Source organism: Octopus bimaculoides, chromosome 25 (assembly GCF_046866305.1).
Source record: "Octopus bimaculoides isolate indiv1 chromosome 25, ASM4686630v1, whole genome shotgun sequence".
NCBI lineage: Eukaryota > Metazoa > Mollusca > Cephalopoda > Octopoda > Octopodidae > Octopus > Octopus bimaculoides.
Genome location: NC_142952.1, coordinates 2565924 through 2593554, shown reverse-complemented (window position 1 = coordinate 2593554; position 27631 = coordinate 2565924). Strand labels below are relative to the sequence as shown.

General features: G+C 35.0%; 2 non-coding genes and 1 pseudogene across 8 annotated transcripts; 1 reads left to right on the top strand and 2 right to left on the bottom strand.

Annotated features, from left to right (window-relative positions):
* Positions 1 to 491: 491 nt before the first annotated feature.
* Positions 492 to 22172, top strand: LOC106881438 (putative transporter slc-17.2). Of its 3 annotated transcripts, none has more exons than XR_016238465.1 (2): positions 492 to 843; positions 1791 to 5357. It is a non-coding gene; the product is annotated as a putative transporter slc-17.2 (transcript). The 3 variants fall into 3 exon arrangements; XR_016238467.1 differs by lacking the exon at positions 1791 to 5357 and adding an exon at positions 22058 to 22172 and having other exon boundaries at positions 498 to 843; XR_016238466.1 differs by having other exon boundaries at positions 509 to 832.
* LOC106881429 (sialin pseudogene) lies at positions 4296 to 19374 on the bottom strand (annotated as a pseudogene). 4 transcript variants are annotated; one of them, XR_016238468.1, is made up of 3 exons: positions 16013 to 17021; positions 7508 to 9967; positions 4296 to 5653 (listed from the first exon to the last, which is right to left on the bottom strand). The product of XR_016238468.1 is annotated as a sialin pseudogene, transcript variant X1 (transcript). The 4 variants fall into 4 exon arrangements; XR_016238470.1 differs by lacking the exon at positions 16013 to 17021 and adding an exon at positions 11757 to 12066; XR_016238469.1 differs by lacking the exon at positions 16013 to 17021 and adding an exon at positions 10532 to 11037.
* On the bottom strand, positions 21813 to 25991 carry LOC106881439 (putative transporter slc-17.2). Its single transcript, XR_016238464.1, has 2 exons — positions 25937 to 25991; positions 21813 to 24516 (listed from the first exon to the last, which is right to left on the bottom strand). It is a non-coding gene; the product is annotated as a putative transporter slc-17.2 (transcript).
* Positions 25992 to 27631: the final 1640 nt, after the last annotated feature.

Genomic DNA, 27631 nt, shown 5'->3' with positions numbered 1-27631 from the left:
CAGTAATTGTAGCATGGAAACAGTGAAATACACGCCCATACCAAGCAATTGCTGAAGAAGTTTCACGGCTTCAACAGGAGAAAGAGTGAATACGAAAATTCATAGCCTAATGCAACAAGTACATACGTACAAAAACATAAGGAATTTCTAGGAAACAAAATTGAACTTTGAAAAAATTGACTTGATCTTCAACAAAGAAAAGGGACACTAATTTTGGGGGTACACACTGATATTAAAATAAAAGCGAACCATACATAAATGCGATGGCCTACGTGTAACCAACAAAACCATTGTAATTGACTCATCGAAAGTACAAAGCACTTTATAATCTATGTATGAAAGACAATATCACAAAATACAACAAATGAAACTTTAAAAGTGAATAATATAAAATAACATCAAAAGATCTTCACTTCGTAATATGAGAAATGTTAGTGACAGCTGAATCTAGAACAAGCAGATTTAACAGTCGCAGTTCTGATGGCCAGTCACAAAATGAATGTCAAGAACATGAGACTCAAAAAGGTTTAAGAATGTGAAATAAAATGTCACTTTTTTCACACAATATAATTGATAATTCATTTATTTTATATTTAAACAAATCTACCAGGAAACCAACCGCTTAGAATATTTTGAGAAAGAAGTAACTCATCTGAACGACCTCTAGATGCAATGAAGTGTTGATCATTTAAATCTCGTAGCTAGCACAAATGGGATTATCCACTGGAGATAAACATATTAAGAAACAACAACTTAATCACTAAATGTATACACTAGTACAAATGTGGATGCATATACTTCATCCAATGGAACCACAGAACGCAGATATCCTGTAAGTACGCTGTAAGTACGTTTCATTATTCACTACCGACATACAATTTTGTATACGTAGTATTGTATATACACGGTTTTAATACACTCACATACATACAATCTCACACATACATTGACGTAGTTATTCACTAAAACATAAATGCAATGCATAGATAACCCTATAAAAATATACGCAAATACACACACACACAAATAGATATATATTACTCTTGCATTCTTTTACTTGTTTCATTCATTTGACTGCGGCCATACTCGAGCACCGTCTTTAGTCGAACAAATCGACCGCAGGATTTATTCTGTCGGTCTCTTTTTCCGAACCGCTAAATAAGTAGTTTTTCTTCAAATCCCAACGACCTTTTTTTTTCTTCATTGATATATAATATCTACGTAATAATCCAGACATGTATATGTATATGTATATGTGTATGTATATATATGACTTTAATACATTTGGGAGATGATTAGAGGATTTGTTCACATACTTTGTAACATTTGGTTTTCTATAGGGATAATACAAACCAGATTTAAGTTCTAGTGTAGCATCTAAGAAGTTAATTATTTTCATATCTTATTCGAAAGTGAGCCCTAGGTTAAAGCTTTTGAAGAATTATCTGATCTTTCTGCCTCATTCTTTCTATGATAGTCTTTAGTTATAATAAATAATGTTTCATCTTTGTAATGACCATCCTGCAGTTCAGGGAGTTCACTACTAAGACACTTACGGAGGTATGCACCAACCAAATCTATAACTTGGGCGGAGTCACTTGAACCCATGGCAATATCAGAATTAAAAGGGGTGTCACATCTCGTTCATAGCCTATGCTGAATAAAATCATAACTGATCCTCCTGTGTTTTCTTTTACCAAAAGCCAGGAAATTTTGAGCACCTCTCGTATGTTTTTAAGTCCATTAACTAATATTGATTTCTTTCATTGATACACGATCTCACATTTCAGAGAATGCACAATCAATTGATTCTTGCCAGAACTAAGAACACAAAGAGACATAAAGGAATACTCAACAATCTTTATTTCCCAGCTTCACCAATTCTTCCCAAAAATATTTGTCGTTGAACTAATATTTCCCACAGTTGGATCTTCAGTTTCTGTCGTATTTTTGATACAAGGAATGAATAACTTGGAATGACTCAACCTTAAATAGGAACTGCATTGTAAACGTCCCCACAGACTTATACTGAAGTAACACAGAGTATAACTGAATACATCAAAGAACTAAGTGGAATTGTGGAATTGTGGAATTGAACATATATCGTTTAAAAACTAGTTGGTTACCACATATTTTTCGACTGTTTCTTATGTATCTCCAGGTTTCAGATTTACAGCAGACAGAGAAGATTTGGAAGTGACGGTATTAATTCCAGAGCCAAACTTTACAGATTGTAACACAATTCCTGAATTTGCGTTCTCTATAATTTACTGTCAAACTCTGCATTTTTATTCGTCTTATTTCTTGATTGTATTTTTGCCTTAACGTGATAGTAAAAAATAAACAAAATAGTTTACTAAAGCAGTGATAACTAATATATATTAACACTAAGCTTTACAGGGTTACATGTCTAAATTTATCGATAATGAAATGTACCAAGCTACTCTGAAATATATTGACATTAAGATATCTTAATCAAAATGTTTGAACATCAGATTTCATTTGGTTAAATATACACTTTAGAGACCAAACAACCATCATTAATTTTATGAAATGAAGCTGCGCACAGGAAAGTAAGAAGTTGCTAATTTTTGGTGACTGTCTTTTACTGTTTCATTCAATATTTAAAAATTACATCACACATCTCTTAAAAATAAACATTGTGAAAATCATTGGAACTTGAAGTTAACAAAAATGTCTCAATTCGCCCTCTGGATAAAGCGTTATTCTTCTTGTCGTTGGAGACTATGTTATGCCTGTGCTACTGCTAGTCTTTTGATGCAAACATTAAGAGTTAATCTAAGCATGGCATTTGTATGTATGTTGAAAACACCCAATCGTACGACTGAGGAAGTTAGCTTTACTGCAAATGAACATCGTTGTTCTGCTTTGAATAATTATTCATTAAATCGAAATTATGAAGGAGAGTTTGAATGGAGTGATAAATTACAATCAAACATGTTAGCTGGTTACTTTTATGGATATATAGGGACTAACATTGTGGGTGGATTATTGGCAGATAAATATGGTGGAAAAAGAGTTCTGGGAGCTTCATTTCTCTCATCATCAATTTTGACCATTCTCCACCCAAGTTTATCACGAGTTAGTGGCTACTTTACTCTTGTTCTAAGGATATTAACCGGTGTGGTATCGGGGCCGACCTACCCTGCACTTCAGTCCTTATTTGGACGCTGGGCTCCTTCACAAGAAATTAGTTTATTGATTGCTATTATATTTGCTGCTCAATATTTAGGTAGTATTTTATGTCTTTCGATATCAGGTTACCTTTGTGTGTATGGATTTGATAATGGATGGGGTTCTATATTTTATATATTTGGTGGATTATCGTTGGTGTTTAGTTGTGTGTGGTTTTATGTAGTTTACGATAATCCAGACACCCATCCCACTATCAGCGAAGAAGAATATTCTTACTTAAAGAGAACTATAGTGAGTGAAAAAGTAGTTAAAAATGTGCCCTGGAAACGGCTGTTCTCTTCATCTGCAGTTTGGGCCATCATCTTTGGTTGGTGTGCTTATTGTTGGACTACTCTATCTTTCCAGGTGTTGTTACCTCTTTATGTGAAAGAAGCTTTAAACGTTAATACAACATCCAACGGTTTAATGTCGTCTGTCACTGCAGTTGGACAAATAATTGCTTTACCGGTGTGGGGAAAATGCGCAGATATTGTACGTTCAAAGAAATATCTGTCAACTCGTTCTGTTCGAGTTTTATTCCACACTTTTTCTATGTTAGGTTCAGCAAGTCTGTTAATCGCGATAGGATTCCTCGAATGTGGCGAAAACACTTTAATAAGTATCCTCTTGTTTCTTAGTGGTATAACTCTATCCTTTTCCAGCGGTGGTGTTACCGTCAACAACATTGACATTGCTCCAAATTACGCTGGCGTTGTATTTGGAATAGCTAATGCTTTTGGCACAGCAGCTGGCAGTATTAGTACGGTGTCTGCAAAAGCTCTCACTCCAAATGGTACACAAGAAGAATGGCAGATCGTGTTAGCCTTGTTTGCTTCTGTATGTGTAGTTGGTGCAATATTGTTTGCGATATTGGCCAGAGGAGAAATCCAAGATTGGGCACGTATAGAGGGAACTGATTCGCCTGAAAATTCAAAAACAGTGAATGTTAACTTAATACCTTAGCAATAGCACACATGAATGTATATATTAATATCTTCTGTAATTTTACTAATCTTTTGAAAACTAGCGGGATCCGTAGAAATTCCACGGTATAGGTGAGTATATTAGAAAAATTAAAATATAAAACACTAGCAAGGACATTTTAAAAATTCTTTTGAAATCTTGCCATTTAATCAAAACTTTACTTTCACATATAATCGATATGAACTTAGAAGATGTTTCTTATTTACTTTCTAACCCAGAATTGCTGTCCTTGAGGCAAAATTTGAAACCATTATTATTATTAAGGCAGCGTGCTGGCAGAACCGTTAGCACGACGGGCAAAATGCTTAGCAGTTTCCATCCGTCTTCACTTTCTGAGTTCAAATTCTATCCAGGTTGGTTTTGCCTTTCATCCAATTATGAGGATCGATAAAATAAGCGCTGTGCCAAAAAATGAAACCATTATTGCTGTTGATGTTTAGTTGTTTTTGTTTGTAATGAACGACCGTCTCTAAAAGAGTTGAGAATTGATTTTACTGCGTTCGTTCGATAAAATAAATATGCTTTATCGGTTTTTTGTTTATATTTATTTTGTTTAAAAATGACTTTACAACATTTACGCCCAACTTCCCTATGATGTTACCACCCACGCGCGCGTGTGTGTGTGTGTGTATGTAGGTTTCCCAATTTGTTTAGTACATATTTGAAACGATTGCTTTTAATTCTTTTGTTTTTATATAATTATCGATTTAGTGTGTGCGTGGTTCATATATTTTCTTCATGTTCAGTTATTTATAGTATAACATGTTCGGAATAGTTCTCTGCTTTCCGAAATGTATTGTAATTGTAAATTGAAACTGACCTCACAATTTGAGAGATAGCCAAAACGATGTCATATGAAAACGAGGAGAGGAATGCAGAATCATTAAAGCGTCGATAAAAATTATTTGTGAACTTTTCTCCGACATTTTATGTTCTGAGTTCGAATTTGCCTTTCTTCCTTTCGGGAGCGATAAAATAAAGTACCCAACTAGTTATAAATTTGATGGTACCGATTATCCTCTGTCCCAAAAATTACCATTTTTTTTTTCACTACACTAGAAACAGTATAAATCCTTTTTGTTCTACTTTCCAACACAATGTCTATGTCAAATGTTTTCAATGTTTGCTTTTAAAAAATCCAAATGACAAGAATAAAAGAAGGCATTTTATCACCATTATTGTTCTTGTAGTTCTTGATATTTTTTGTCGTTTTTTTTTCTGAAAGAAGTGGGGGGGGTTTTATGTGTTCATATTCTGGATTACAGTCTGTGAATTTTCCAATGTTATGATTATTTCTGTGCACGGAATAGTTACCAAAATAAGAAAATCGTTCTTGATATTTTTGTAAGTGTAAAAAGACATTTCTGGACTTTTGTGAGGGATGGGGGTCGGTTTGATTCCTTTAGACATATTTCAGGAAGTCACTTTCTTTTATTTGGTAGTAGCAAGACGGGCTTGAATTAGTAGACGTAACCTGAAAAATAAAACACATATCTCAGTCAAGTATTTGCACAACAGAAAAAATAAAGAAAATTCGTAACGCGGTACAAAAGGCACACGCGGAAAATTTGATGAATTTCTGAGAAACAAAAATAAACAAGAAAATTCGTAACGCGGTACAAAAGGCACGCGCCGAAAAATTGATGAATTTCTGATAAACAAAAATAAACACGAAAATTCGTAACGCGGTACAAAAGGCACGCGCGGAAAAATTGATTAATTTCCGAGAAACAAAAATAAACACAGAAAATGTTGATTCCACCCTCAGCAGAAAGAAAAATGACCAACAACAAATAACAACAAATCCGAATAAATTGTGGTAATTTAAGAAGTGACTGGCTTTGTTTCATGATTTTGCTTGATGTGGTTGGGATCATCCCATTTTAGTGGTCCCAGGGGCGTCATCATGCGTAGAGCCGACCAGGTCCACCACTGCTCTCCATCGCTGGCCGTCCCGTACCAACCACTCTGCATCTCCCAAGGTGACGTCGAGAATTTGGGGCGGTTTCATCCCAAAATATATATATAACAAAATACATCCGGCTTCCCATTGCCCGCGAAACAGCAACGTTGACTAATAGCACGCTGTCACCTTTATTGTGCAATATGCACTGAGTGTAAGTGCAAAACATTTCAGATCACAAGTTAATGACATTACATTTGAGATCAAATTTCTGGTACCAATAAAGAGCATGGCCAGTGCATAAAGAGGTATGCCAGAGCATGAATTAAAATTAAGTACGTGTCATCTGAGCTTTTATAGAATTTATACGTAATTAATTTATATGCATGTATGCAGGAAAGTAGACACGCTTACTATGAATGTTTTGTGGTTTTACATAAAATGTAAACACTTTAATGGAACAGAGTCTATAGGCGCAGGAGTGGCTGTGTGATAAGTAGCTTGCTTACCAACCACATGGTTCCGGGTTCAGTCCCACTCCGTGGCACCTTGGGCAAGTGTCTTCTACTATAGCCTCGGGCCGACCAAAGCCTTGTGAGTGGATTTGGTAGACGGAAACTGAAAGAAGCCCGTCGTATATATGTATATATATGTGTGTGTGTGTGTTTGTGTGTCTGTGTGATTAATGTTTTGGACTAAAATAAGTCGATTGGTTGTGTTTGTGTTGAGATAGTAGGACCGGTCGAAACGAACGTGGTACAGGATAAGGTTTAATACCAAATCTATCTTGTTATTTAATTTCTATACACACACGCGCACACACACACATATATATATATATCCGGGTTTTATATCAATGCAAAACACGTTAATAAATCGAGGTGAATAGAGTTTGTGGGGAAATGTGAAAGATGTTTGGTCTTTACTCCTGAATGTTGAATTTTTTGACGTTACGTCAGCAGAAGTGGATTGAAATGAAGATGAGAGCTACTAAACGATGCAAGTCATTCAATTTCTGTCGCAGCCCCAGCTACCATTGATCACAATTGTCACTGCATATCAAGCAATCCGATCATTATATTCAAGTGAATATTACAAAGAAGGGGTAAGTATAGAGACAATCAGATACCTCCACACATAAATCTTTTTTCCTGATTGATTTGCGCATATTGCATCATTCTATAAGTGCAACACAACTTTACGACTTACTAACAATGACAGCTTTTTTCTTCATATATATAGAGAGAGACAGACAGACAGACAGACAGACAGACAGAGACAGAGACAGAGACAGAGACAGAGAGACACAGACACAGACACAGACACAGACAGGAATGCAGGCAGGCAAAAATAAAGCATACAGTTATGTACTACTGAATGATCTTGGTGTTTTAGCTAGACAAAACGATCAAGGAATTTACTCACCTCATCCTTTTGTACTCCTATTGCTAGGATGCACAGATGAGCCAGGTACTTCTGAAGCTGTCCAATATTGGATCTCTCCTTTTGCCAATATTGCAAAAAATATTGCACCAAATACACAAATAGCAGCGTACAAGGCGAACGTGATCTGCCATTCTTTTTGTGTGCCGTTTGGTGTAAGAGCGTTAGTAGATACGGTGCTAATGCAGCCGGCTATTGATGTGAACGTGTTAGCAAATCCAAATACAATACCAGCATAACTTGGAGCAATGTCATTGTTATTGATGAGGGCACCACCACTGGTAAATGATATAGTTATACCACTGAGAAACAAAAGTAGTGTTATTAGAATGGTTTGGTCACATCTAAGGAATCCTATGGCAATCAGCAGACATGCTGAAGCCACCATAGAAAATGTTTGGAATAAAACTCGTACGGAACGAGTTGACAGATATTTCTTCGAACGTATAAAATCTGCACATTTTCCACACAACGGTAGAGCAATGATTTGTCCAATGGAAGGAACAGACGACAATAAACCGTTCGCTGTTGTATTAACGTTTAAGGCTTTTTTCATATATAGAGGGAGCAATACTTGGAAAGATATATCGGTCCAGCCATAAGAAAACATACCAAAATTAATAGCCCATACGGCAGGTGAAAAAATCAGTCGTCGCCAAGGCAAATTCTTGACTACGTTTTCACTTACTATAGTCCTATTTAAGTAAGAACGTTCTTCTTCGCTGATAGTGGGATGGACGTCTGGATTATCATAAACAATGTAAAACCATACACAGCTAAATACCAACGATATTCCACCAAATATATAAAATATAGAACCCCATCCATTATCAAATCCATACACACAAAGAAAACCAGATATTGATAGACCTACAATACTACCTATAAATTGACCAGCAAATGAAAACCCAATCAAAGAACTAATTTCGTTTGGAGGGCCCCAACGTCCAAATAAGGACTGAATTGATGGGGCCACCGCTGACGATGCCATACCAGTTAATATCCTTAGAAAAAGTGTAAAGTAACCACTAATTCGAGATAAACTTGGGTGAAGGATGGTCAAAATTGATGCTAAAAGAAGTGAACCTCCAAGAACTCTTTTCCCACCATATTTATCTGCCAATACACCACCTAAAATATTAGTTGCTATATATCCATAGAAGTACCCTGCCAACATATTCGATTGTAGAGTATCGCTCCATTCGAACTCTCCTTCATAGTTTTGATTCATAGAATGATTGTCTAAAGCAGCAGAACACTCTTGGTTGTTTGCAGTAATGTTAACTTCCTCAGTTGTACGATTGAGTGGTTTCAACATACAAACAAAAGCCATACTTAGATCAACTCTTAATGTTTGCATGAGAAGAAAAGAAACAGTACAAGCGTAACATAATTTCCATCGACATGAAGTGTAATGCTTAAACCATCTGATAAACCTCGACATTTTTCTTGAACTTCAGGTTTTGCAGACTCGATTGACGTTTAGAACCTGAAATTATGTTAATCGATGAGAAATCTAACATACATTATCAAACAAGTGTTGTATTTCAATAATCTATACCTTTGATTAGGTTGCGTTATTGTCTTCTCTGAAATTAATTAATTATATAACAGATGTTTGTTTTCTCAAGTGTGCTTTGCACAGAATAAAATGTGTTCGTCCAAAATTATGAACAAAATGTCTTTTGTAAAGTACAGTTAGAATTATAGGTCACAGTAAATTAGTACACTTTTTTTTATCGAGAAACATGTATCTTAGTTTGCAATTACTATAAATTCAAGTAACGATATGGGTTTTGTTAACTGAGTTTCTTTTTTTATTTAGGGAATAGAAAATGTCAAGTTAAGGCGAGAATGCAATAAAATAAGTAAAGGTGTAGAGCTGTAACAGTCAGCTACAGAGAATACAGATTCAGGGATTAAGTAATAACTTGACTGCTTGGGACAGGAATAAACACCATCACATCCAAATCCTTTTGTATCTACTGTAAATCTGAGTCTTTACATGTGCATAAGAAACAGCTGAAGGATATGTGAGATCCAAATAAGTATTACAAAATGTGTATTCAATTCCAGTTAGTTCTTTGGGTTTTATAATAACATTTCATTGTAAAAGACCAGTGCATACGTCATAGATAGCGGTAGTAAATTCCAAAATAGCTCTGTCTGCAATATGGTCAAATTTCTTTTATTCGTTTAAGTATAATTAATATTAGTTCACAAAACTTGTGTGTTTGGTGTTAACGATGTAGTTTCTATTGCCCGTTGAGTGATGCCATGTAATCCACCCGTTCAGAAACCGGAGATCCCGCAGTAGGAAATATTAGTTCAATGACAAATATCGTTGAACAGAGTTGGTGACGCTGAGAACGAAGATTCGGGTAATTCGTTCCGCTTCTTGATGCTTTTAATTCAGGCAAGAATGGATCCCTTGTGAAGGCCCTGGATCAATATAAAAAAATTAATATTAACTGATTGCTTCACATATTTATGCACACATACAGAGAAAGATATATATAAACATGAATCGACATAAATCAATTAACGAGGATTTTTAAAATAATAAATAGATTATAATAATTATTATTATACAAAGCATGCATACATACATACGTATAAATATATGTATATTTATGTGTGTGTGTGTGTAACATATGGTATAATTATAAACAGAGCAAATTTTAGCCATTTCCCTAATTTGCATACCGGAAGTGCCTAACACTCTATAAATACCAGCGGCCTATCAACGGAGACCTTAGTCGACACAGTAGCAAGATATAATAAATATATAACATATGGTATAATTATAAACAGGGCTATATATAGCGGCGTACGTACACTTTTGGTCTCCTATATATATATATATATATATATATATATATATATATATATATATATATATATATATATATATATATATATATATATATAATGAATCGATCTGTGTATCCAGATGTTTTGTATATCTGTGTATTCGTATTCGCGTGTATGCCTCTTTTGACTTACCCCTTCTTTGTCATTTTTCTCAAATTGCTCCTGACTCCTCATATGCAATGCCGGAACTACGACAGATTCTGAACAATTTGTATCATTCTCTAATCCTCATCATCGCTGGAATCCGTTTAGCGTATGCACTTCTCCAGCTTAGGTAATAATAAAATATCTAATATTCAATTGTTAATCGTCTTTAACATCTCCATAAAACCTTAACTTTGTTTTCATCAACGTATTTTACATTGATATATATACAGCGCAGAATATTCCGCCGAATCCTTATCTATGGCTGTGAATGTGTATATAAATTAATTACATATATTTCAAGGCTATTTTTTCCCCTCTCTTAATGTTTATTATTGCTAAGATTGGCGTTAGTGTTTATTTGATTCTAAACTTTTATTCTTCTCACACCCTGTTCATATACGTGATAAAGAGTAAACGTTGCAACCAATGATCTTCATTATCCCACTTTTATTACATTGGAATATCATTATATGGGTCTGTGTATGTGATGTTATCGCTAATTGTCGCTGATCGTTCTCTTTCTTTAATCTTATGCATTTAATTCTATATGATCTATTCCGGGCTCTGGTCGGCCCACTGCTCCATCCGTCGACTTGAAAGGACAGTATTTCTGCGACACGAAAACCTGTCAATCACAAAATCTGTCATTATGCAAAAGAAAAGTCGATACATTCTATATTCTATACATATACAATTTAATTATTGGTTATTCTATTTCTCATGCAAAAAAAATGAGAGCGTGAAAAATTTATTTCCTCTGATAGGTGGCATTCGGTGAATGAAGGAGTTCGATGTTGCTGCCCTCATCTGCGTTTCCTGCCGCGAGGTAGATTTATCCGAAATCTCTTGACAGAAAAAGACACGGTTCTGTTTTAAAGTCACCTACATCCACCCCACGTACGTCTCTCAAGCTTTTGGGGGAAGAATATTGAAGTGCTGAGCTCTTGAAATAGTTCGCGTTATTGGAGTATCTGCTCCTGCATCCTGATGACAATGTTGAGGTTTTTGGCACGATGCAATGCCGCCCTCTTCTGGTGTCTGTAACTTTCAATGACAAAATTTGATGCAATTCCTTCCTGCATTTTCCTGAAGGCGGGAAAGATTAAGATGTTAAGATTAAGGAGATTGATTTCGAAGAAATGAAAATATAGCAAAGCGATAAAGTCAGGCATATTTTAGGAAGAATTGAAATTCTTAAACAAATAATTACATGCAATGTGAAGGCGCTTGGCTTAGTGTCTAAAGCGTTGGGCTTCCAGTCGTGAGGTTATGATTTCGATTCCTGGACCAGGCTGTGGGCTTTTGCGCAAAATACTATTTCATGTGGCTCCAATCCACTTGCCTGTACAAAATTAGTTGAAGCGTCATTGGTGCCAAGCTGTATCGGCTTTTCTTTTCTATTAGGCAACATGGTATGCATGGGCGACCGCTGGTCTTCCAGGGTGGAACTTCCTGGATGCAATCCCATGGTCATTCGTGATCGAAAGAGGTCTTTACATTTTTATACATATAAACACATACGCACACGTGTGTGTGTGTATATATATATATATAGAGAGAGAGAGAGAGAGAGAGAGAGAGATTACAAAATCGTTTTATAAATGTATGTATATATAACACGAAAGTGCACAATGTCTCATCGTTTTATTAATGAAAGTTAAACAAAAATGTTATCAAAATAAACATTGATATATAATATATATATATATATATATATATATATATATATATATATTGTTGTACTTGGGGATGGACATATTGCCAGTTTAGCCAATAAAAACACACGCACTGTATATTTGGTGTTAATTTTTTTTTTTTTCAGCTTTATATTACATTAATCTTAATCTTAATCTTATTTCGGCCAGAGTTCTTTCGTCACACTTCTGTGACCTCATCAGTGGTCCTTTGTTTCCTTCTTTCTTATGTGTGTCTCACCTTGCTAACTATCAGCCATTTTGTCGAAATAAGATTAAGATTAAGATTAATGTAATATAAAGCTGAAAAAAAAAAAATTAACACCAAATATACAGTGCGTGTGTTTTTATTGGCTAAACTGGCAATATGACCATCCCCAAGTACAACAACATCTGTTTCAACACACGATTTCACATAAAAAATCTTGCAAAACAAATATATATATATATATATATATATATATATATATATATATATATATATATATATATATAACTTGATAGTTTTAAGATTGAAAAACTATGAAAATGTAAAAAAGACGAGTGCTCTGCAACTGGTATGCCACGACACACTTGTGTGCCACGAGACTATGTTAGGTGTGCCGCAGTGTAACCTGAATATAATTTTTTCCTATACTTTTAGTTATATTTGAAATTCAGGTGTGCTGCCGAATTTTGAAGAGAGCAGCCGTTTCCAGGGTACTTTTTTAACTACTTTTCCACTCACTATAGTTCTATTTAAGTAAGAATATTCTTCTTCGCTGATAGTGGGATGGGTGTCTGGATTATCGTAAACTACATAAAACCACACAAAACTAAACACCAACGATAATCCACCAAATATGTAAAATATAGGGCCCCACCCATTATCAAATCCATAAACACAAAGATAACCTGATATTGAGAGACATAAAATACTACCTAGGTATTGAGCAGCAAATGTTATTGCAACCAACGAACCAATTTCTTGTGGAGGGCACCAGCGTCCAAATAAGGACTGAATTGCCGGGTATATTGATCCTGATGCCATACCTGTTAATATCCTTAGGACAAGAGTAAAGTAGCCACTAACTCGTGATAAACTTGGGTGAAGAATGGCCAAAATTGATGCTGCAAGTACTGACGTTCCGACAATTCTTTTCCCACCATATTTGTCTGCCAATATCCCACCCAGAATGTTAGTTCCTATATATCCATAGAAGAAACCAGCCAACATGTGTGATTGTAACGTGTCACCCCATTCGAATTCGCCTTCAAAACTTGGGTTTATTGAATAATAATTATCCAGACCAGGACAATCTTGGTTGTTTGCTGTAGAGTTAACTTCCTCAATTGTACGATTGGTTGTTTTCAACATACAAACAAAAGCCATGCTCAGATCAACTGTTAATGTTTGCATCAGAAGACTAACACCAGCACAGGCATAACATAGTCTCCATCGACATGAAGAACAGCGCTTAATCCAGCTGGTACACTTAGACATCCTTTTTTTAATCAAATTTTCATTGATTCTCACAATATTTCGTTTGATGTTTGTGTGAAAGTACGTTGAGTGTTGTGTGGTGTAGATTCTAAATATGGAATCAACACAAAAAGGCAGTCGTCAAAAATTTACGACCTGTTTATTTCCTGTTCCCAGCTTCATGTCATAAAATAAATGGTGTTTGTATGATCTGTAAAGTATATATTTGATTAGATCAAATGTGATCGCTAAGAGTTAATATCAAGATATCGTTAGTAGAAATTTACTTCTCAGTAATTTGGTATATTATGTTATCGATAAACAGATGCGCCCTTTCGCAAATCCTACAAAGGTTTGTGTCGATAAGCATCAGCTATGATCGTTTGGTAACATATTTAATCTCGCTTTTGCTTTCTAATAGAAAGAATCCTGCCAAAGTAAGAACACAGTCAAGAAATAAGGTGAAAACGAAGCGTTTTAACGGTAAATTACAAACAACACGGATTTTGGGAATTGTGTTATTACCAGTAATGTTCGGGAAAGAAATTGCTACCACACAATTTCAGATTTTCTTTGTCCACAATGAATAAGAGTCGTTGCATATCGCGAAAATCAGGCAAAAAATGTAGTAACTGACTGGTTATTGAAAGATGTGTGTTCAGTTTTATCTGTTATTCTGATGTATTTACCAATATTCTATATTAGTCTAGTATATTTCTACGGTGGCATTTCCAGGGTAGTTTCTATCCCAGGTTGAGTTATTCCTTATAATTTACTCCTTGTATAAAAAAAAGAAAAATCGCAGAAGTAGGAAATTCAGCACTGGGAATTATATTAGTTCGGTGACAAATGTGAACAGAATTGATGAGGTTGAGAAATAAAGTTCTTTGAGTATTTCTTTATGTCTCTTTATGTTCTTAGTTCATGTCCCTGTATCAATATAAGAAATTAATATTGGTTTATTGGAAATATGTGTGTGCTATGCGTGTGTGTGCTTAAGCACTTCTTATAACTATATATATATATATATATATATATATATATATATATATATATATATAAATACATGATGGAGATGGTAATACCTTAGAAGTAAGTCTGAGACGTTTCAATTTAAGAAGTAATTTAATAAAAGTGATTTTAAAAATTATATAAAGAAAATATTACCAGTTCGATGATGAATCTCATCTTGTCGGATATTACTAGAGATATTACTAAAACTTTGTAGTAAAAACAGTTTATCTTTATTCTCCTTAAATATATATATATATATATATATATATATATATATATATATATATATATATATATATAATCATAAATATATAGGGATTAGCAGAAAACCTGCTTCTCCGACATACTGAGAATTCAGAAACAGCAGCCAAAGAACTACTGATTCTAAAAACTACAAATTTTTCTCTAATTGAGAAGGTTTTTTCATACTGAGCTACCCGGCATAATTGTTAATTATTAATTTTATTACTAATTGACGATTCCCTGCCCTGTATATTTATATATATATATATATATATATATATATATATATATATATATATATATATATATATATATATATATGTATGTATGTATGTATATATATATATATATATATATACTCTTTTACTCGTTTACCTGTTTCAGTCATTTGACTGCGGCCATGCTGGGACACCGACTTTAGTCGAGCAAATCGACCCCAGAGCTTATTCTTTGTAAGCCTAGTACTTATTCTATCTGTCTCTTTTGCCGAATCGCTAAGTTATGGGGACGTAAACACACCAGCATTGGTTGTCAAGCGATGTTGGGGGGGGGGGACAAACACACACACAAACATATACATACACAGACATATACATACATATACATATACGACGGGCTTCTTCCAGTTTCCGTCTACCAAATCCACTCACAAGGCTTTGGTCGGCCCAAGGCTATAGTAAGAAGACACTCGCCCAAGGTGCCACGGAGTGGGACTGAACCCGGGACCATGTGGTTGGTAAGAAAGCTACTTATCACAAAGCCACTCCTGCGTAATATGTGTATATATATACATTTATACATATATATGTGTATGTATGTATATATGTAAGCATGTATGCATGAGTGTGTGTATGAGTGTGTGTATGAGTATGTGTGTGTGTGTGTGTGTGTAAAATTTAACATCGAAAATTATGTATTGCTGTATAGTCAGTGTGCATGAGAGTGTATATGTATTGATGTATAGGATGCGCAACTATATATATATATATATATATATATAGTGTATATAATACTGAATTTGAGTTACGATATTCAAGAATAAAACAAACTTACTCTGTGACAGTGCAATATTGTTCCAGTTGGGCGTTTGTATTCTGTAACTGCATTGAATAAAATAAATACGTCCACATTTGTACAATTGATACGAACGGATAAATTCCGTGACGATATCCATTTAATACGTAATTCCCCCATGGACAAGCTTATATCTACTGCTTTATAATATGAGATACGGATGCTCAACTGTTTGTTAGTATTTGGATTTCGTTCAAATCAGTAAATTTTTTTTTTGTTATTTTTTTTTTTCTAAAATGTTATATAACTTGAAAATCCGTGTGTCGAAAAACTGTGATATTTTTCCCCGCCTTCTTTAAATTTCTATGTATTCATACTCATGTAATTTCTAGTATTTATGCATCTCCTTCTGGCTAAGGTTATTTTCACAAGCACGGCTTAAATTTCATTATCAGTAAAATTTCTCAAATTACGAAGTCAATATCCTGTCATATAATATAAATGTTGATGAAAAGTAAGTACTTTGTTCAAATAATAAAAGCCTAAAAGCATTGTTGAGTCTAAAATAGGGTGGATTCCATATATTTCTTAATGCTCTTTGCCAATGACACAAGCATAATCCTCAACATAAAATAAACAACAACACAATCCTAAACAGGAATTGATTTTCTCTCTTCATTCCTCAGTCCTTCATTGTCTCAATTCATCACCTCTTATTACCTAAACACCACCTCCACACACGTTTACACATGCCACACACCTCCCACCTTCCACCTCTCCACTGCCTCACCCCCGTGCTCCTCTACACCGTTTTATTCAGCATCCACACCACACACACACACACACACACCACTATGTCCTGGCAGCATGTACAGACACTGTCACACACGTACTCGCGCGTGCACACACACACACACACACACACCTTCCCACTCCGTGCATACCACTACCCACACTCTCATTTCATTCCCCACACCCTAGACTATAATCACACACATCGCATATGTGTAATCACCACGCACACCTCCCAACCCCTACCTCCTGTCACGCCCATTCCAACTTGTACCTTCGTACAGGTTGATCCAAATACATGACCCCTCCACCACCACATACACACACACAATACACACATATATCAGATAGCTTCACACACACACACACACACACACACACACACACACACACACACACACATAAGCGCCCTTACACACATACGCATACGTTCAAACACTGAATATACACATGCATAACGACTTCATACACGCATACTTTATCCAACAGCCCCCCCCACACACACACATCTGTTTGTTTCACACACATACGTCAGACAGCCTCACAGAATCCCACACATATACACACGTCCACGCATAAATACACGGATCACACACGTACGTCCTTGTTTATTTACACACATACATTAATGTACCTTGGTATAGACCAAAATGTATCATATGAAGTCAGTGAATAAAGATAGAGTGACCCGAAAATATTACACCAGATTTAGGTAAATATGGCAGTCGGAACTCTCTCTGGAAAGCACTCAGCAGACAAAAAAAAGACCATGCATGGGTATGTTGCCTGGGAACTTGAAGAAGACAGTAGAATTGACACGAAGCGCAGCCTCTCTTGGCCACAAGACCACTACTAATTGACTTCTTGTTAAAAAGCAATGTGGTTGGTTGATGGCAGTTACATGATCAAAAAGTACTTCAGGAGTGTTCTGATTTCTTATAGTTGTTGTGGAGCCAAGAACGGCTTGTTTGGTGAGCTGGTTCTCTTTTGGTTCAGTATTTTTGTCTGGTGTTTTGGGGTTTATATGTATGACTCATAAGTAAAGAATGGTGTGTATTTGCCTGTAAGTGTATGTGTGTATTCATGTGTGTCTACTTTCATTTACGTCATCGTCAACAATAAACTTATGGTTGTAACCTATATGTGTATGCATGCGTGAATGTATATTTGTGTGTACACATAGGCAAATGTGTATGATGTGTCGTTGTGTTAAAAAATGTCTACTTTTCTCAATATTTTACATATTGCGTCAAAGCAGTGACCTGGAGCAATCGTTACCGCGCCGAGGAAAATGGTCAGCTGCGTTTCGTCCGTCTTTACGTTCTGAGTTCAAATACTGCCGAGGTCGACTTTACCTTCCATCCTGTCAAGATCGATAAAACAAGTACCAGTCGAGCACTGGGGTTGATGTAACATATTTACATCACCCCCGAAATTGCTGGCCGTGTGCCAAAATTTGCAATCAATATAGCATATATTGTGCCCTCAAACAGTGCGTGTATATATTTATATTTATCTCTTTATATAATATATGTGTGTGTGTGTGTGTGTCTATCCAATATATACACACGTGAAGTATACACGCTCACACACTCATATACATATACATACAAACAAACACATAAATACATATATCATTTTACATGTGAAATCGTGTGTTGAAATAGCCATTGTTATATTTTAGGACGGTCATTTTTATTGGCGGGGTGTGCCATATAAACACACGCACTGTATATTCGTTCCTCACTTCAAACTTATTACTGCTCTTATTCTGTGTCCATTGTCTTATATGAAAAGCTTATTTTCAGAACCAGATACATGCGTCGGAATGACATTTGAGTAACTGTTTAAAAAAAATAACTTGAATATATCTGATTGGAAGACTAAGATTCGCCTCCTGTCTATGGGGCATCTATCCCAGTTTGACTGAAAAACGTTTCGCATGGGTGAAGCCAACAGCTTCCAGATTGTGTTTTAATGGTTATCCTTATATCGACCAAATATGCACTTATACCGATTTTGAAAGTAATCTCCTCATATATATACTTCCATATGCACACACACACACACACACACACACACACACACACACACACACACACATATATATATGTAACAATATCTCTACATGTAAACGCATATATATATTCTTTTTTTTTTCTTTGCTTTTTTACTTGTTTGACTCATTTGATTGCAGCCATGCTGGAACACCGCCTTCGAATTCTTTCTAAGTTTCTCTTCAATAAATATGAGGCATCACAGATATGAAAGTAACCGTGTAAAGTATGTGGTAACCGACCGGTTACGAAAAGATGTATGTCGAATTTCACTTGGTTTAATTATATATGTTTAATTATATTTCACATCATCACAGTATAACTTTATGCTGGCGCTTTCAATGTAGCTCCTATTCCTGGTTGAGTCATTCCATTTACTCCATTTACTCCATTCCTTATATTTAAAATACCGTGAAATCTATAGATCCAGCTTTAAGAAATATTAGTTCAATGAAAAAATCGGCGGACAGACTTGGTGAAGTTGAGAAATAAATTTCTTCGAAAATATCTCTTAAAATTCTTTGTTCAGAAAAGAATTTACCAACTGTCAATTTCCAGAAACATTTGACCCTGCAACAAAACAAGAAATCTATATTAGATCACTGAAATCAGTATTAAATATCTTAAATATGGTAATATATTATTGATATTATTAATAGCAGACCAATGTCATGCATTTGTTCATTTTATATGCCTCATGACATGCATTTTGGCAAATTAGCGAGGTATTTTCGAACTCACTGCATTCTCAATTCAAATCTTGTAGTGTTCAACTTTTCCTTACATTGTTCCGGGGGTCGATAAGTAATCGACCCCGGAACGATGTAAGGATGTACTCAGGCAAAAGTGTCAGCATATACATATACATATACGCAGATACATATACGACGGGTTTCTTTCAGTTTCTGCCTACCACATCCGCTCACAAGGTTTTAGACGGCCCGAGGCTATAGTAGAAGACGCTTGCCCAAGGTGCCACGCAGTAGGACTGAACCCAGAACCATGAGGTTGGTAAGCAAGCTACTTACCACACAGCGACTCCTGCGTTTATATATATATATATATATATATATATGTTAATTCTCTAAATGAAGTATTAACAGTAACTGCACGATAAAGTGTAGTATATTGCCACTTAAGTGTGGCTGACCCCTAGGGGTGGATGTTACTGTTGCTTTTAGCCCCAGGAGGACATCTCCTCCAGCTGGCTTATCGACACACGACTGTGTCCTGTTTGCCAAGGGAGTTATCCCTCTCACCACGACCAGCAGCACGAACGTATCCGGATTTCAGGGTTATTTCCCTTCTTCGGCGTTCGACAGCTGATGACCTTGGTGAGAGAGAAAAACCTGGCAAAATCTTATGTCTTCTTTTCCAGTGACATTCTTCACTGATATTGAAAAGGTGAAAACAAGCAATGTTAATTCTCTAAATGAAGTATTAACAGTAACTGCACGATAAAGTGTAGTATATTGCCACTTAAGTGTGGCTGACCCCTAGGGGTGGATGTTACTGTTGCTTTTAGCCCCAGGAGGACATCTCCTCCAGCTGGCTTATCGACACACGACTGTGTCCTGTTTGCCAAGGGAGTTATCCCTCTCACCACGACCAGCAGCACGAACGTATCCGGATTTCAGGGTTATTTCCCTTCTTCGGCGTTCGACAGCTGATGACCTTGGTGAGAGAGAAAAACCTGGCAAAATCTTATATCTTCTTTTCCAGTGACATTCTTCACTGATATTGAAAAGGTGAAAACAAGCAATGTTAATTCTCTAAATGAAGTATTAACAGTAACTGCACGATAAAGTGTAGTATATTGCCACTTAAGTGTGGCTGACCCCTAGGGGTGGATGTTACTGTTGCTTTTAGCCCCAGGAGGACATCTCCTCCAGCTGGCTTATCGACACACGACTGTGTCCTGTTTGCCAAGGGAGTTATCCCTCTCACCACGACCAGCAGCACGAACGTATCCGGATTTCAGGGTTATTTCCCTTCCTTGGCAAACAGGACACAGTCGTGTGTCGATAAGCCAGCTGGAGGAGATGTCCTCCTGGGGCTAAAAGCAACAGTAACATCCACCCCTAGGGGTCAGCCACACTTAAGTGGCAATATACTACACTTTATCGTGCAGTTACTGTTAATACTTCATTTAGAGAATTAACATTGCTTGTTTTCACCTTTTCAATATCAGTGAAGAATGTCACTGGAAAAGAAGATATAAGATTTTGCCAGGTTTTTCTCTCTCACCAAGGTCATCAGCTGTCGAACGCCGAAGAAGGGAAATAACCCTGAAATCCGGATACGTTCGTGCTGCTGGTCGTGGTGAGAGGGATAACTCCCTTGGCAAACAGGACACAGTCGTGTGTCGATAAGCCAGCTGGAGGAGATGTCCTCCTGGGGCTAAAAGCAACAGTAACATCCACCCCTAGGGGTCAGCCACACTTAAGTGGCAATATACTACACTTTATCGTGCAGTTACTGTTAATACTTCATTTAGAGAATTAACATTGCTTGTTTTCACCTTTTCAATATCAGTGAAGAATGTCACTGGAAAAGAAGATATAAGATTTTGCCAGGTTTTTCTCTCTCACCAAGGTCATCAGCTGTCGAACGCCGAAGAAGGGAAATAACCCTGAAATCCGGATACGTTCGTGCTGCTGGTCGTGGTGAGAGGGATAACTCCCTTGGCAAACAGGACACAGTCGTGTGTCGATAAGCCAGCTGGAGGAGATGTCCTCCTGGGGCTAAAAGCAACAGTAACATCCACCCCTAGGGGTCAGCCACACTTAAGTGGCAATATACTACACTATATATATATATATATATATATATATATATATATATATATATATATATATATATATATATATATATATATGAATGACAGGAATAGGCGTAGGGGCGTAGCAACAACCGAAAAAGCGGTGAACTGCGAAACATATGGCCTAAGATACAGCAACAGATGTATGATCGACGACATGACACTAGTGTGATATTTACAAATGGCTTTATTTACCAAAATAATAATTATATATTAACAAATATATTGACATATTGATAAAATTAAATTGTTGGTGATTACAAAACATCGTTTATAATTGAATTATTCATTGCTGAAGATAATATTTTGAAATGGTTAGTAAAATTCTTAAATTTGTTGTATATCATTACTTCATGTTCACTCTTGTTAAAGGTTAAATTTTTTCATTCATTTCTGTGTCTTTTGGTTTAACAGATGATCCAGATTCTTCTGAAATTGCCCAAACTTGGATTTCTCCTCTTGCCAATATCACATACAATATAGCACCAACTACACATATAGCAGCACATAAGGCGAACACGATCTGCCATTCTCGTTGTGTACCGTTTGGGGTTAAAGCTTTTGTAGACAAGGAACTAAAACTTCCAGACATTACGGCAAACGTGTTAGCAATTCCAAATACAACACCAGCATAATTTGGAGCAATGTCTCTATTGTTGACGAGAACACCGCCACTGGTAAATGATAGAGTTATACCACTGAGAAACAAAAGAATACTTATTAGAATGGTTTGGTCACATCTGAGGAATCCGATGACAATCAACAGACATGCTGAAACAATCAGAGAAATGGTTTGGAATAAGACTCGAACGACACGAGTCGACAGATATTTCTTTGAAAGTATAAGATCTGCAAATCTTCCACACAAAGGTAAAGCAATGATTTGTCCAATCGAAGGAGCAGACGACATTAAACCATTCGATGCTGTTTTAATGTTTAAGGCGTCTTTCGTATAAAGTGGTAACAACACCTGGAACGATAAATCTGTCCAGCTATAAGCAAACCAACCGACGATAATCGCCCAAACTGCAGGTGAGGAAAGCATTTGTTTCCAAGGTATTATTTTAAATACTTTTTCACTTGTTATAGTTCTATTTAAGTAGGAACGTTCTTCATCACTAATACTGGGATGGGTGTCCGGATTGTCATAAACAACATAAAACCAAATACAACTAAACACCAACGATAATCCACCAAATACATAAAATATAGAACCCCATCCATTATCAAAGCCATAAACACAAAGAAGACCAGATATTGAAAGACCTACAATGCTACCTAGAATTTGACCAGCAAATGCGAACCCAACCAATAAACCTATCTCCTGTGGAGGGCCCCAACGTCCAAATAAGGAATGAATTGCAGGGGGCACTGGCCCTGATAGTATACCGGTTAATATTCTTAGAGTAAGAGTAAAATAACCACTAACTCGAGATAAACTTGGATGAAGAATGGTTAAAATTGATGCTGATAGGAGCGAAATTCCTAGGACTCTTTTTCCACCATATTTGTCTGCTAAAAGCCCACCCAAAATATTAGTTGCCATATACCCATAGAAATACCCTGCCAACATGTTGGCTTGTAATGAGTCGTCCCACTCGAATTCTCCTTCAAAACTTCGGTCTACAGAATGGTCACCTGAACGGGAACACCGTTTGTTGTCTGTAGTAAAATAAAATTCCTCAGTTGTACGATTGGGTGTTTTCAGCATGCAAACAAAGGCCATACTTAGATCAACTCTTAATGTTTGCATCAGAAGAAAAGCAACTGTACAGGCATAACATAATCTCCATCGACACAAATAATAGCGCTTAATATAATTGATAAATTTAGACATCATTAAGTCGTTTTCACTGACTTACAATGTTTTGCTTGCAGTAACTGAAATCGATAAGTGATATAATTTTAAATATTTTATCGTAGACTAGAGGAAAATTGCTGCAGTTAAAAAACTTATTATTCCATTTCTTTGTTCATTTGTTTAGCATGAGTTCATTATATAAAAGGTGTTTGTTTTGTTTGCAAAGTGAATATTTAATTGAATGTGGTGGGCGAGTCTTCTTTCCGAAATTAGGACGAAGATATCATTGGTACTGTCAAATTTCACATTGTATTAGTACAATGTATAATCGATAAACATGGACATCATTTACCAATCACTATAAAGGTGTCGATAAACGTCAGAAATGATCGTTTGGTAACACGTTTAGCCTCTACTTTATTTACAAATAGAAAACGTTACGTCAAAGCAAGAACACAATAAAAAATAAGGTTACTGTAGCAGTGCAGGGTTGTAACAGCAAGTTACGGAGAAAACCGATCCAAGTTCTCTTTATAGATATAAGAATTAATAGCACCACTTTCAATTCCTTCTCTGTCGTTTGTGAAGATGAGGCTTCATTCATACATAAGACGCCGTTGAACGTGATGTAGGATCCTACTGGTTACTTAGATCTCTGCATTCCATTCCACTTGATTCACTGATTTGTCTAATAATATTTCTTTGATAAAGTTCAGTTTAGCGTCAATATAGAATGGTAGCAAATTCCCAGAGAACTGTGTTTGCAGAACGGGTCGTATTCTTTCATACGTGTGATTATATTTTATATTAGTTTAACATGTATTTGTGGTGCTCCTTAGAATGTTATTTTAAATTCCATTTTGAGTGATTCCATGTAATCCATTCCTTGTATTTAAAATGTGGCAGAAACTGAAGATGAAGCTTTAGGAATTATTATTTCAAAGACAAACATTGGTGGAATGAATTGGTAAAGTTGAGAAACTCGTTACAAGCCAAAGTATTTTTTTATTTCTTTAAATTTCTTGTTTTAGGCAAGACTCGATCGATTGCAAATTCCTAGAAATATGTGACCCTGTACCAATGTAAGAAATCAATATTAGATCAATGATATCATTATTAGATCTCTTTTCGACTATTATCTGTTATTGATATTATTGGGGAAAGAATGCCTTTTACAATTGTTCATATTATGAACAGGTGTTTATTTTATGCGCCTGACGTCATACATTTTGCCCAGTTGTCGAGTACTTCAAACGCATTGCACTCAAATTTTGTTGTAGTCTACTTTGTACTTTATCGTATCGAGGTCAATATTTAAATTACAATTCCCGCACTGGGGCCTATTTTTCCCATTCTTCCCGTATCTTCAGCTTTCGCTCCCTCCACCTCTCTTTCTCTCTCTCTCTCTCTCTCTCTCTCTCTCTCTCTCTCTCTCTCTTTCTCGCTCACTCATCCCTCTTCTGTGTATCTCATCTCGATAAATATATACGTATATATATGTGTATATATATGTATATATATATATATATGTGTGTATATATATATATATATATATATATATATATATATATATATATATATATATATATATATATATATATATATATATTCCATTCGAGGATGTTGGATTCACATTTGAGAATTATATTATCCCCAAAATTCCACAGATTAATCACTATTATATACTGAGAAAGTCTCTGCGATATGTTAGGAATTATTGTAGTAATACATATTGTCAAGAGAGAAAATGGAGAAAGGTGGATGCATGAATAATTTATTTGTATGATATTTTGTTTTCGCTCTTTTTAAAACCTAGCCAGAGTCATGGGCCCGGTTTCCCGGTTTCTATGGCGTATGTGTAACTTGTATGTGTATATGTATATGTGTGTGGGGGTGTGTGCGTGTGCGTGTGTGTACATATTCATATGTACGTATGTGTATATATATATATATATATATATATATATATATATATATATATATATATATATATATACATATAAATGTACGAATGAGTGTGTATGTGTGTATATATATATATATATATATATATATATATGCGATGCGTATACATTGAATGCAAATTTAACGAAAGGCAATCAATTTAAAACTGAAAAAGTATTCAACACATTAAAAATAGGTTATGTTGTGAAATCTTAGCTGCGATCAATTGTACAATCGACCTTGGATTTTTACAGATCATCGGCCTCGTCACGTTGCTTGCGTGAGTGTATATATATGCATATATATATGTACATATATACATCTACGTACATGAATGTGTGTGTACGTATGTTATATATGTATGAGTGTGAGTGCATGTATATGTATATATATATGTGTGTATATATATATATATATATATGTGTGTGTGTGTGTGTGTGTGTGTGTGTGTGTGTGTGTGTGTGTGTGTGTGTGTGTGTGTGTGTGTATTCATTGAAAAATTATATAACCAAAAGATTTTTACGCTTAATGAAAAATAATGTACATACCGTGTGATGAACGTGTTCATATGAGAGTTATACTCACCACTAAACTGTTGGAGCCTCTTCTACAGCAACTATTGATATATTGTTAGCGTGTAGTAGTATGTATACGCCCACCTACATACTCGTCCATACACACACACACACATATGCACATACACACATGCACACATAGCTCTGACCTGAAACTACAAAAAAATACATATATATATATATTTATATAGACATATACATATATGTGCATATATATATACATATATGTACATATATATATATATATATATATATATATATATATAGACATATACATATATGTATATATATATATATATATATATATATATATATATATATATATATATATATATATATATATATATATATATATACATACATATATATATATATACATATATGTGTATATATATATATATATATATATATATATATATATATATATATATATATAGACATATACATATATGTATATATATATATATATATATATATATATATATATATATATATATATATATATATATACATACATATATATATATATACATATATGTGTATATATATATATATATATATATATATACATATATATATATATATATATATATATATATATATATATATATATATATATATATATATATATATATATATATATATATATATATATATATATATATACATAAAGAGAGAGATTAAAGAAGAAATGAAGAAACAAAAACTTTGTCATCATTTGAAAAAGACATTTAATTCATATAGAGAATATAAAGATACAGAGTCTCTTACAGCTGTTTCTAGAATAGTCAAACATGTGGATCATCATATTAATTAAGTATTCCATAAGCTGAGTATTCCGTCATGAGAGAGGTAGGAGCGAGGCGAATGTAAAAACGAGGCAATCTCACCAGTCGACGATATTTGTATATTCCAGTTTGTCAAAAAGTTGCGGAAGGATCAGAATAAATTAGGCTTGCATTCGGTTGTCCCATGATCAAATAAATAATACACTTATAGATAATGTCAATTAGCAATTTCCAATGAGAATGTTCGATGGCAGGGAACTGTGCAAATTAACAGCTCCTGTTTGGGAGAAGTATTTTTCTCCACATTGTAAAGCTTCCGCTAAAATACAGGCATTGGATTTTAATGTTATAAAAATATATATTTATATACATATATGATGCAAGTTATAAATAATGGTCATTAAATATTTTTCTTTATTGCAGTAAATTTGACTAGCAGCTGTTTCCAGTAATCATTATAGGTTCATTGTTGATAGGTTTATTCAATCCGTCTATTGGCCTGTTGAGAAAAATTCAACGACCTAAAAAATTAATGCTGCATTCGTGAGAGTCATTTCTGTTTATATATGTATAAAAACACACACATACATAAATGCACGTACGCATAAATACACACACACTAACAAACAAACACACACCCACACAAGCATACACTTATGCTTCGGTACAGATTCTCTCCCTTAGTTGTTGCCAAAATCAGAAGATCAACATACAATCCATATCTTCATATTTTTTCTGAAACCAATTTTTAATTTTAAGTTTTAATTCAGCTTGAAAAAACGTTTTTGTTTTGTTGTTTTTTTTTTAATTTTCATGATGTAATTGTTTTATTCATCAATAAATAAATAACATGTCAAGCAGCTGAAGTGAACATCAACCC